The sequence below is a fragment of the Echinops telfairi genome, unplaced genomic scaffold, assembly GCF_000313985.2.
Source record: "Echinops telfairi isolate 266 unplaced genomic scaffold, ASM31398v2 ScPeMD7_1;HRSCAF=3_0, whole genome shotgun sequence".
Classification (NCBI taxonomy): Eukaryota; Metazoa; Chordata; class Mammalia; order Afrosoricida; family Tenrecidae; genus Echinops; species Echinops telfairi.
In genome coordinates, this window is record NW_022103896.1 from 628,625 (window position 1) to 639,721 (window position 11,097).

At 51.7% G+C, this 11,097-nt stretch overlaps 1 protein-coding gene across 2 annotated transcripts in view; it reads right to left on the minus strand.

Annotated features, from left to right (window-relative positions):
• SPATC1 (spermatogenesis and centriole associated 1) overlaps window positions 1-11,097 on the minus strand; it is a 19,995-nt gene that overhangs the window by 1,696 nt on the left and 7,202 nt on the right. The window lies entirely within an intron of this gene.

Here is an 11,097-nt window from a genome sequence, read left to right on the forward strand (position 1 = left end):
GTACACACACACACACACACACACACACACACACACACACACACACACCAGGGCTCACTGAGTCCCCTGGACAGAGCATCAGGCCTGGTGGGACCATGCTGAACCCTGAACTGGAGCACCCCAGCACTCTAGTGCCCTGGACTCGGCGTCACTGCCACCTGGTCAGTAACCTGGGCACATGCCAGCGCCATGACTCTGGGCTCCCCTTGGGCCCCAGGACTTCTCACCTCTTCAGTCCCACCGCAGGCCCCAGCTGCACAGGCCACAGGAGCTCAGCACGCCCCTGTGAGCCTGCACTGACTACACTGAGCAAATAGGGTGGGGTGCTCTTTGTGCCCTGACCCCTGTGGGGAGTGGAGGCCCGCCCTGTGCAGCCTCACATACGGGTTCTTACGCAGCCACAATAAGGCCTTTGGCGCATGAACCTGAGAGTGCTCAGAGAAGTGAACTGGGCACATAAGGCCAAGGTGGCAGGACCCCCTCAGAGGGGGCCAAGCCCATGGCAGGAGGTAGGCAGAGGCTGGCGGTGGGTGGGGTGGGGGGCACAAGGACTTGTTTAGGCCGAGCTAAAAGATCTAGATGTCAAAATGATTAATTCAATCTACACAACCTCATTCCTGCACTCAGTGCCATCCATGTACACCTGGAGGTGATGTGTGCCCCTATGCTTGCTCTGTGCCCGTGTGTGTGCCCTGCGCCTGCTGTGTGCTGCTGTGTGACCAGCGTCAGGTGAGCTGCGCAGGGCAGGGAGGGGGCAAGGGCTAGCGCCGCACAAACCCAAATACTGACAGTGGTGGTGGGCTTCCTTTGCCCCACAAGTAGGGCACATCTTCAGAATCCACCTTCAGGAGGGTGTGGGTGGGAAATACACAAAACAATGTACTGTTTAAGTGGACGCGTATGCATTATTAGTCTCCCACAGCCACCTTACAGCACGCGTGCTCCTCCCTGTGAGGAACGTAAAGAGCAGTCACCATCCTAGAGAAAGTTCCCTAACCGGCTGTGGCAGGTGCTGAAACTGGCTCACCTAGCTCCGGGTCTGGCACCTTCTTGGCCTTCCTGACTTCCTGGACTTTAGGAGGCCTCCAGCCACCACTCCCCTTGGAATGCAGCCGCCCCCTGACCTGGGTTGCCCACCCCCGGAGCATGCACTAGGCTGGGGCTTGTAGGTGGAAGTGGGCACCTGGAGTGGCTGCCTGGTGCAGGGAGGGTGAGTCTCTGGGAGCACCAGGGCTGTGGCATCTTCTCCCGGAAGCAGGGGTGGCAGTGGTGTGGCCACTAGACAACTCCCTGCGTGTGTTGGCCTTTCCCCGATTCGGCACCCTTCCTGGTTGTTCTCCATCCACCTACACTTTCATAACAAACCCCATTCTGCTGACCTGGTGTGGATTCTGTTGGCACCCAGCAGCACTGGCTGACTGGGCTCCGAAAGACGCCTGCCAAAAGGTGCAGGGCACACGCCCTGCTCACCAGCGGGCGTGGCTGGAGGCACTCTTTGTCAAGTCAGACATGGAACGAGGCGCCGTAAGGTGGACAGCCTGAGTCAACTAGATGGGAGAATGAGAAGAGGCTCGCCGCTGCCCTTAGCTGTAGACAGTAGGATAGAATAAGGAAGACCAGAGAGGAGTCAACGCATTGAAACGCTGATGCTGGCAAGGAATACTGCAAGTACATGGACAGCCGGAAGAACAAAACCTCTGTCTTGGGCGAAGTACAGCCAGAAGGCTCCTTCAAAGTGAGGACGGTGGGACTTTGTCTCAGGAACTTTGTTTGGACTTGTTATCAGGAGCGGCCAGTCCCTGGGAAAAGGACCTCCTGCTTGGTAATGGAGAGGGGTGGCGGAAAAGAAGACCACCCTCGAGGAGATGGATTGGCACCGTGGCGACAATTGTGGATGTAAACAGAAGAACATCGGGTCAGAACCAAGTAGACAGTCCCTAACACCAAACGACGGTGTGCACTCTATGAGGACTAGTGAAAGGGTTCGGCAAGCCAGCAGAATACCAAATGCATATGCAAAATTCAAACACACGCTCCTAAGGCAGGCTGGTGAGTGGGACCCCGGAAAACATCAGTGGGTGGCCCAGCTTCAGGTGGACACCCAGAGACCACCCTCAGAGGCTCAGGGTCCCAGAGGAACAGGATGCTCAGTCCAATGGAGCTGGAAGGATGTCCCCTGAGAGTAGGTGCTGCTGACAAACCTGAGCCCTGAGGCAACGTCGGTTGTGGTTGGAGGCACCCTTGAGCCTGTTCTGCAGCACAGCAGTCCACACACGGCACCAGCTGCTCTTGCGCGGTCGTCCTTGCTCTACCTGAGCCCACTGGGGCGCCACCTGTCAGTCCATCTCCTGGAGGGCCTTCCTCTTCCTCACTGCCCTCTGCTTTACCTGTCTACAGGAACTGGTCCCTCTTATCTGATAAATGTCCCAAGTACCTCCGATGAAGGCTTGCCATCGCAGCCTTCGGTGGTCTTTGCCCGCGGCGCAATCAAAGACATCGTGTTTTCTTGGTCTCCTTAGTCATTGCCCGGCTCTCACATGCATGTCCGGAGATCAAAAACACCATGGCTTGCATCCGGCGTAGCTTAGTCCTCAAAGTGAGATCCCTTTTTTTTCTCTCATTATTTTTTTAATCGCTTTATTCATTTTTTTTAAAATGCTGTAGAGAGGTCTCCTGCAGGAGATCTGCCTAGTGCAATGTGTTGTGAGATTCATTGGCTGCTGCTACCATGGGTGTAGGTTCAAGTAAAACAAAATCCAGGACCGCATCACTTTACGGGTTCAGTTGAGAGGACCCTTGTTTCCTTGATGCTGAGGTGGGATCCCACCTGAAGGTGGTGGTCTCGGCTCACCATCAGTAAGACTCCATATGCTCCAAGGGTTCAGGAAGTCAGGTTGTGTCTTCCTGCAATCCTCATTCATGAAGTCCAGCCCTCTTGAATTATTCCTTAACCCTTGTCCTAACCCTGGTGTGGCGGTTACATAATTTCAGGTCAACTTGAAAAATAAACCTAGGGGTGGAGTCTATCTAGCCTGTCATTCAGGTCACAGCCTGATGATGCCTCCTTGTGGGCATGGCCTTCTCATGAGGATTCTGAGAACTTCTTCTCTTTCTCCCTGGTGGTCGGGCCACACTCTCTGCTTCACCTTCCTGTGGAGGAGACCTGCGTGAGCCATGGGGAAGAGACCTGTGGAGACCGCCCCCTGATGCGTCTACTGCCATTGGATCCAAAAGAGATGTCACCCACCTGCCTGTGATCTTCCTGCATGCGAGTGGTTACGTTAGTCTGAATAGGAATTCATGGGCTAGTAGCAGACATATGGACTAATATTGGACTTATGGACTTGATCTGAACTGGGCTGGGATGTTTTCTTAAAATGCAATTACTCTTTGATCTAGAGCTCTTTCTTATACACATGAGTGTCCCTGGATCTGTTTCTCTACTCCACCCGGGCTAACACACCTGCAGAAGGACGTCATCTCGGTAAAGTAGGGGCAGTGAAGAGGAGGAAGGCCCTCGCTCGACTAGATGGGTCGACACAGACTGCAACCACAGGTTCAGTTGTCAGAACAATTGTGTGAGGGCGCAGGACTGCAGGGTGCTTTGTTCTACTGTACACGGGGTGGCTGGGAGCCAGCGTGGACTCCACAGCACCTAACATGCCATGACACACCGATGGAACACCTGGTGAAAGGACATCGTTCTGTCCCGTATCTTTCCTGACTTGAAACCATGCAGCATTCCCTCGTCCTACTCAGGTGGCTGCCTCTTGGTCTAGCTGCCAGTTCTATATGAGCACAACGAAGTGTCCTGGAATTCCCATAAGTTGTTACGATGCACACAGCCGAATGTCTTTGCATAGCCGACAAAAGTCATGAGAAAATCTTTCTGGTATTCTCTGCTTCCCGTCAATGTCGGTCTGACTTCAGCAGTGATATTCCTTGTCCTATAGCCTCTTGTGAATCCAACTTGAATTTCTGAATTCCTGTTGATGTACTGCTTTTGACATTTCTTCAGCAAATTTTACTTGCATGTAACATTAATCATAACATTCAATAATGTATCTCTACAGTCTGCTGAATCACCTTTCTTTCAAATAGATGCAAAGATGGTTCATTGGTTGGCCGGCAGCTGCCTTTCAGATTTCTCTGTACAGGTAAGTAGAAGGACTGGTGTTGCATTTGTTTATGGAAATATCTCAATTGGTATTTCAAAAAGTCCTGGGGCCTTTTTTTTTTTGCTTCAATAAAGCTTGGACTTCTTTTAGTACCATCAGTTCTTGATCATATGGTACCTTCTGACATGGTTAAATGACAATCAGTTGTTTTGGGTTCAATGAACCTGTTTTCCTTCCATTTCCCCTTGATGCTCAATATCTTGCTCTTAGAATCCTTCAACATTGCATCTCAAAGCTTGAATTTTATATTCTTTCAGCCTGTGAAATGGGGAGCATCCTCTCCCCCATTGTTTTTCTAACTCCAGGTCATGCCCACTTCACGGGACCCTTTAGCTGCTCAACTGCCCGTGGAAACCTTCCACTCAGCATTTACTGCATCAATTACTCCATTTGCTTTAGCTGCTCTATGTTCAATAGCAACATTTGGAGTCTCTCTTTTTTCCCCAGTCTCTTCTGAAATCTATTTTATTCTTTTTCCTATCTTTTTAATAATGGCCGTTTACCCTTTATGTGTGATGTCCTTGTCATACATGTGCCATATCACCCCACAACTCATCTGGCCTTTGGCCATTGGTGGTCAATGGGTCACATGTCTTCTTAGGGGATTTCTGAACCTGTGCTCAGGATGGTACTTTGGCTCTCACGGACTTATTTTAAACTTTTTCCACCCTCAACTTGAACTTGCACACAAGCATTTGAGGGTGTCTTCTGGCCTTGTTCTGGCTGAGGATCCGGAGCTTCTCCATCGTCTCTTCCCAGGTGTGGTCGACTTGGTTCCTGTGTGTTCCATCCATTGGGTTCCACTCTAGAGTCGTGGTTTATGCGGTTGCAAAAAAGTATTTTGAAATGAAGAAGTCGTTGGTCTTACAAAATTCTGTCCTGTGATCTTCATTGTAGTTTTGATCACCAACTGTCAACCCTTCTTTGCATCTAACTTTTGTGCGGCCAACACACACCTCAACTGCATGTCCCACCCATGTCAGACTGCAGATGTTGATAAAAACCTCCCATTTCATCATCTCGGACATGTACAATGGGTCTTCCCTGAGGGCATATGGGTATTAGCCTTTCACTGCTGAGGCTGTACTTTAAGATAGATTTTGAAGTGTTATTTATTTATTTTCCCTTATGGATTAAGCCACTGATTTGCAACTTTTATTAAAATTTCACCTACAAGACAAGGTTATTTATGACTTGATTTTGACAACAGTTTTCACATAAAAAATTGCAAAATCTCAACCAAAGAACAAACAAAACATTCTAACATAAGTGTACACTTTAAAATTCAGCTCTTGTCAACAAATAATGACTATGAATTTATGTTTGTCCTATGATCCAGAATGCATTTTTCACTTGAAACGTTTTAACAGCGCTTCTGTATGGCCTGGGAAACTTCGAATGGGAATTGGGATACAGTCGGTTCTTGATGAAGACAACACTAGTCAGATGTTGCTTGATACCTGGGTAATGCTGAATGTGGCCAAACCCGGGAGACAAATGAAGATATGTCTCCTTTTCTTGAACCGTCAGGTCACCTATAAGCGGTGCAGTCCACAGTATAACAGAAGCTCGGCTACGCACAGTGATCACCCGTAGGGTAGACTTTGTCTTCAAGATAAGAACGGAGACCCTTCAGCAGAAAGCGGATGTGGTCTCGGTCGGAGTGTCGGTTTCCTTGGGTTGCCCTGTATTCCAACCACTGCCGCATGCGGCTTTTTCCTCTGCAGGGCTCCCCAGCAAAGATTCTTTTTGGGGTTGCCGGACTGGAAGAACCGGAGTCTGGCGCGCCCCGCGGCCGCCCCCCCTCAGCTGCTGTCGTCTTCCGGTGTGAGCTTCCTTGAAGTGTTATTTTCGACAATGGGTGCAACGCCATTCTTCGCTTGTTGTTGTTCAAGGGTTTCATTTTTCAAATCATTTTATTGGGGGCTCATACAGCTCTTTTCCCAATCCATCCACCCATCGTGTCAAGCACATTTGTACATATGTTGCCATCATCATTCTCAAAACATTTTCTTTCTACTTGAGCCCTTGGTGTCAGCTTGTTCCTCCGCCTCCCTCCCTCCTCCATGAACCCGTGATAATTTATAATTCTTTTTAATGTCTTACACTGACTGCTGTCTCCCTTCACTCACTTTTCTGTTGTCTATCCCCCTAGAATGGGGTTATATGTTGATCATTGTGATCAGTTCCCCCTTTCTCCCTTCACCTTCCCCTTCCCCTCCTGATATCACTACTCTCAATATTGGTCCTGAGGGCTTTATCTGTCCTGGATTCCCTGTGTTTCCAGTTCTTACCTGTACCCGTGTACATGCTCTGGTCTAGCTGAATTTGTAAGATAGAATTGGGGTCATGAAAGTGGGGCGGGGAGGAAGCATTACAGAACTAGAGGAAAGTTGTATGTTTCATCGGTGCTATACTGCACCCTGACCAGCTCGTCTCTTCCTTGTGACCCTTCTGTAAGGGGATGTCCAGTTGTCTACAGATGGGCTTTGGGTCTCCACTCCACCCTCCCCTGTCATTCACAGTGATACGATTTTTTTGTTTTGGGTCTTTGGTGCCTGATACCTAATCCCATGGACACTTCATGATCACACAGGCTGGTGTGTTTCTTCCATGTGGGCTTTGTTGCTTCTCAGCTAGATGGCCGCTTGTTTATCTTCAAGCCTTTAAGACCCCAGACGCTGTATCTTTCGATAGCTGGGCACCATCAGCTTTCTTCACCACATTTGCTGATGCCCGAGTGCCATTCTTTTTATATTTGTCATCCTTGGCACAATAGGCTGCTACTCAGTTCAAGGTCGGCAGTTTGAAACCTCAACCATTCAATGGGGGAGAGAGAGGCTTTCTACTCCCATAAAGAGTTACAGTCTGGGGAGCCCCGGGAGCAGTTCTCCCTGTCCTACAGGGTGACTATGAGTTGGCATCAGCTCAATGGCAGTGAAGTGAGGAGGGTCCAATTCAAAATGTCCCATACCCGCCCATTTCAAGTCACGAATGCTGACCACATCCATCGTTGTGCATCCCGAATCTTCGGGGGCTGGGTCCAGTGTGCGTTGGATAGTGCATGACCAGGTCGGGCTCTCCAAGCCCCTCTCCTTCTTCGGGAGTCTGGATGGAACCTTGAGACCATGGGACATTCTCAGTGTGCCTGGGGGTCAGATCGGGGCAAAGACACCCAGCAGCTGAGGGCCTCTCTTCCTCCAGTGCTGGGGCTGGGGCTGGGGGCCCAGGGGGCCCTTACTGCTTGGAGGCCGTGTGGACCACATGGTCCACCATTCTGCTGCTGTAGCCAAATTCATTGTCCTACCAGGAAATGAACTTGACAGAGTGGTCATTGAGGGCAATGCCAGCCCCAACATTAAAGGTGGGAGAGTGGGTGCCACTGTGGAACTCACAGAAGACAGCCTACTCTTCAGTGAAGCCCAGGGTACCTTTTAGGGGTCCACGTGAGGCTTGCTTCACCCACTTCTTGATGTCATTGTACTTGGCAGCTTTCTCTAGAGGGCAGGTGAGATCCACAACGGACACCTTAGAGTGGGAACACGGAAGGTCATGCCAATGAGTTTCCCATTCAGCTCCGGGATGACCTTGCCCAAAGCCTTGGCAGTGCCAGTAGATGCGGGGATGGTGTTCTGGGTAGCCCTGTAGCTGTTGTGCCAGAGTTTCCCAAAGGGGCCACCCACAGTCTTCTGGGGGGCCGTAATGGTGTGGGCTGTGGTCAGGGGTCCCTCCACGATGCTAGAGTTGTCGTGGATGACCTTGGCCAGGGAGCTAAGCAGTTGGTGCAGGAGGTAGTGCTGACAATCTTGAGGGCGCTGTCATGCTTCTCGTGGTTCACACCCATCACAAACATGGGGGCATTGGCAGAGCAGCAGAGATGATCACCTCTTGGGCACCGCCTTCCAGGGAGCCCCGGCCTTCTCTAGGGTGGTGAAGACACCAGTAGACTCTGTGACATACTCAGCACCGGCCTCAGCCCACTTGATGTTGGCGTGATCTCGCTCCTGGAAGGTGGAGATGGCCTTCCCATTGACGATAAGCTTCCAGTTCTCAGCCTTGGCGGTGCCGTTGAACTTGCCATGGGTGGAATCATACTGGAGCTTGTAGACCATGTAGTTCAGGTCAGCAAAGAGGGTGGGGTCACTGATGGCAACAATGTCCACTTTGCCAGAGTTGAAAGCAGCACTGGTGACCAGGTGCCCAAGACAGCCAAATCCATTCACTCCGACCTCCGCTGTCATGTCTTGGGGATGAGGCTGGGACACCACAGGAACAGGAAGACAAAGCTTCCTGTCGCAAGAGGAGGAGCAGAGTGCCTCAGTTCATTTTTTATGACTTCTGGTTTTCCTAGTGTTAGTCTGGATAGACTAGAGAAACAAATTCATAGACACGCATATGTGTATAGGAAAGAGCTTTATATATAATTCTGAATATTGAGAAAACATTCCAGCCCAGTTCAGATCCTGTCCATAAATCTGATACTAGCCCATGTCTGATACCAATCGATAAAGTCCACTTCAGACTCACGAAACACTTGCAATGACACTGAATACAGGAAGATCACAGGCCAGTGGGTGGGAAGTTTTGTGGGGCCAGTGGCGCTGTAAGCATCTCAGCGCTGGTGTGGGTCTCCACGGGGCTTCTCCAGCTCTCAAAGTTCTGGTTGCATCAGGGGAGGTCCATGTGGCTTCTCCTCAGGGATGTCTCACAGGGAGTGAGCAGAGAGGGAGTGTGTCTCCTGGCTCCAGGGAGGAAATACAGGAATTCCCAGAATCCTCAGGGGAAGGATATGCCCACACAGAGGCCTCATTGGCTATACAATGACTGACAGGCTAGACTCTACCCCTTGACTCGTAATCCTCTCAAACTGATTCTATAAGTACCCAGGTAAACGCCTAATTTTAACTTCCTACAGTCCAGATTCTGATCATTAATGGATTCTCGCCGAGGCTTCTCCTCATGTTGCGTCACAGCACATCAGCAAAGGAAGGTCCAAACCTTGGCTCCATCTACGGCCACTCAGAGGGGCTGCTCTTCCCCAGCTGTCTTCTGAATGTCCTCCAACCTTCAGGGCCCCTGCTGTCTTGGACCACATTCTGCCGAGTTCTCACGGTATTCACCAGGCCGCTTTTAAAATAAGGAGTCGGACAGAGTCCTTCTTGGTCTGAAAGCTCCACTGACGCCTGCCTGCCAAGGGTGTGGTGCCTGAGCGACTGGTGGCACAGCTATGACCATCCCGGCAAACTGCCGAAGGACACACTGAGACACGGCGGGTGGTGGCGGCCAATGGGGACATTGGGTGTGATGAGCAGATTGCGCCCACCCACCTGGCTCTGGCAGCCCCAGGAAATGAATAGAGCTGTCTTGCCCCTTCCCTAAAGAGAAGGAGCCCTGGTAGTGCACTGGATTGCTAACTACAAGGTCAACAGTTCAAAGCCACCAGCTGCTCTTCAGGAGAAAGATGAGGCTTTCTGTTTCAGTAAAGATTTCCAGCCTTGCTATGGGGTTGCTCTGAGTCAGAATCAGCTCGCAGCAGCTAGACTGCTCAGCCTGACAGGCCCAGTGGCGGCAGCAGCAGAATCAGTGCCGTGCTACGGGCTAACCAGAGCTGCTAAGATTTACATGCTCCACAGATTAAGTTAGAGACCGATGCTCCACTACTCCACATGGAGAGGGACCTTCCTGGACCTGGACCTACCGGCCCAGAATTCAGGTCAGAGAGTGAGTGGCACAGAGGGAAGAGAAGCTGCCAAGGGAGCAGGTGGGGAGCCTGGTGGTGGAGGAAGATGGAGCCCCCACCACCACCACCAGGCTGGCAGGCAGGGTGGGATGGGGGCAGGGACTGACAGCTGGCCAGTTGGGCACAGGCACCTAACCAGAGACTCACCCATGGAGCTGACCCAGCACTCAGGCTGGCTAGGTCCCTGTGCCCCCTCACAGCCTCCACCCTTCCCTGCTGCCCTGAGCTTTGGGGGACTGAGCCACAGGGCCAAAGCAGTGGACCCACAGGGCCTCTAACTTGTTGAAGTTGGTCCTTGGGGGGAGGAGAGGAGTGGGGATCCTTCCCTGTGGGGTCACCAGAGGCGGGCACTGTCCTTGAAGAAAGGTGCCACTCAACTCCCATGTGGAGCCCTGTGGCCTCTGGTCTCTGTCCTCCCTGGCAGGGGCCCTCCATGTTTCCTTGGTCCCAGTCAAGTGGCCCTTGGGTCCCAAGGCCTCGAGCTAGACCCTGGGTGTCTGAAGTGGGGAGAAGCAGTCATAGGAGCGAATTAAAGGCCCAGTGGGACAGAAGGTGGAACCAAAGAGCTTTAGAAGGAAACACAGTGTCACTCTGGTGGTGCCGGTAGGGGAGGTGCCTTCATGTCAATCCACGCTCAGGGACCTTGCATCCCAGAACGAAGCACTGCCCAGGCCTGCCCCAGTCTCACAGAAGCACGTGGGAGACAGAAAGGAGGACCTTCCCAAAGGAACAGACAGTTTAGTGGTTCTAGCTCAGCAGGGGGTGGGGCTCCACGGATTTCTGAAACCGAACCTCTGCAGGCAGCAGGCAGCCTGGCCTCCCCCACCAAGCAGCTGGTGGTTTGCATGGTTGACCTTGAAGTTCCCCCCAGTGCCCCAGGGCTCCTTATAAAGATGGACCATTTTGATCTCACTGAAATGGCCCCAGGCAAGCTTCAGAAGCAGAGTAAGTCCCATCTTTCACTTGGAAGCTCGCAGAATTCACTGCCATCCACTACGGGACTCTCAGCTACCCTGAAGACGGAGTAGACCTGCCTCTGTGGGTCCCCACACTGTCTTTATGGGAGCAGAAAGTCTTGCCTTTCTCCAACTCCCTCTCCTGGTGTCACGTGCACGCATTTGTGTGTCTGAGTGTGTATATGAGACCCCTGCCCTCGTTGCCCTGCCCCTGAGTCTCCCC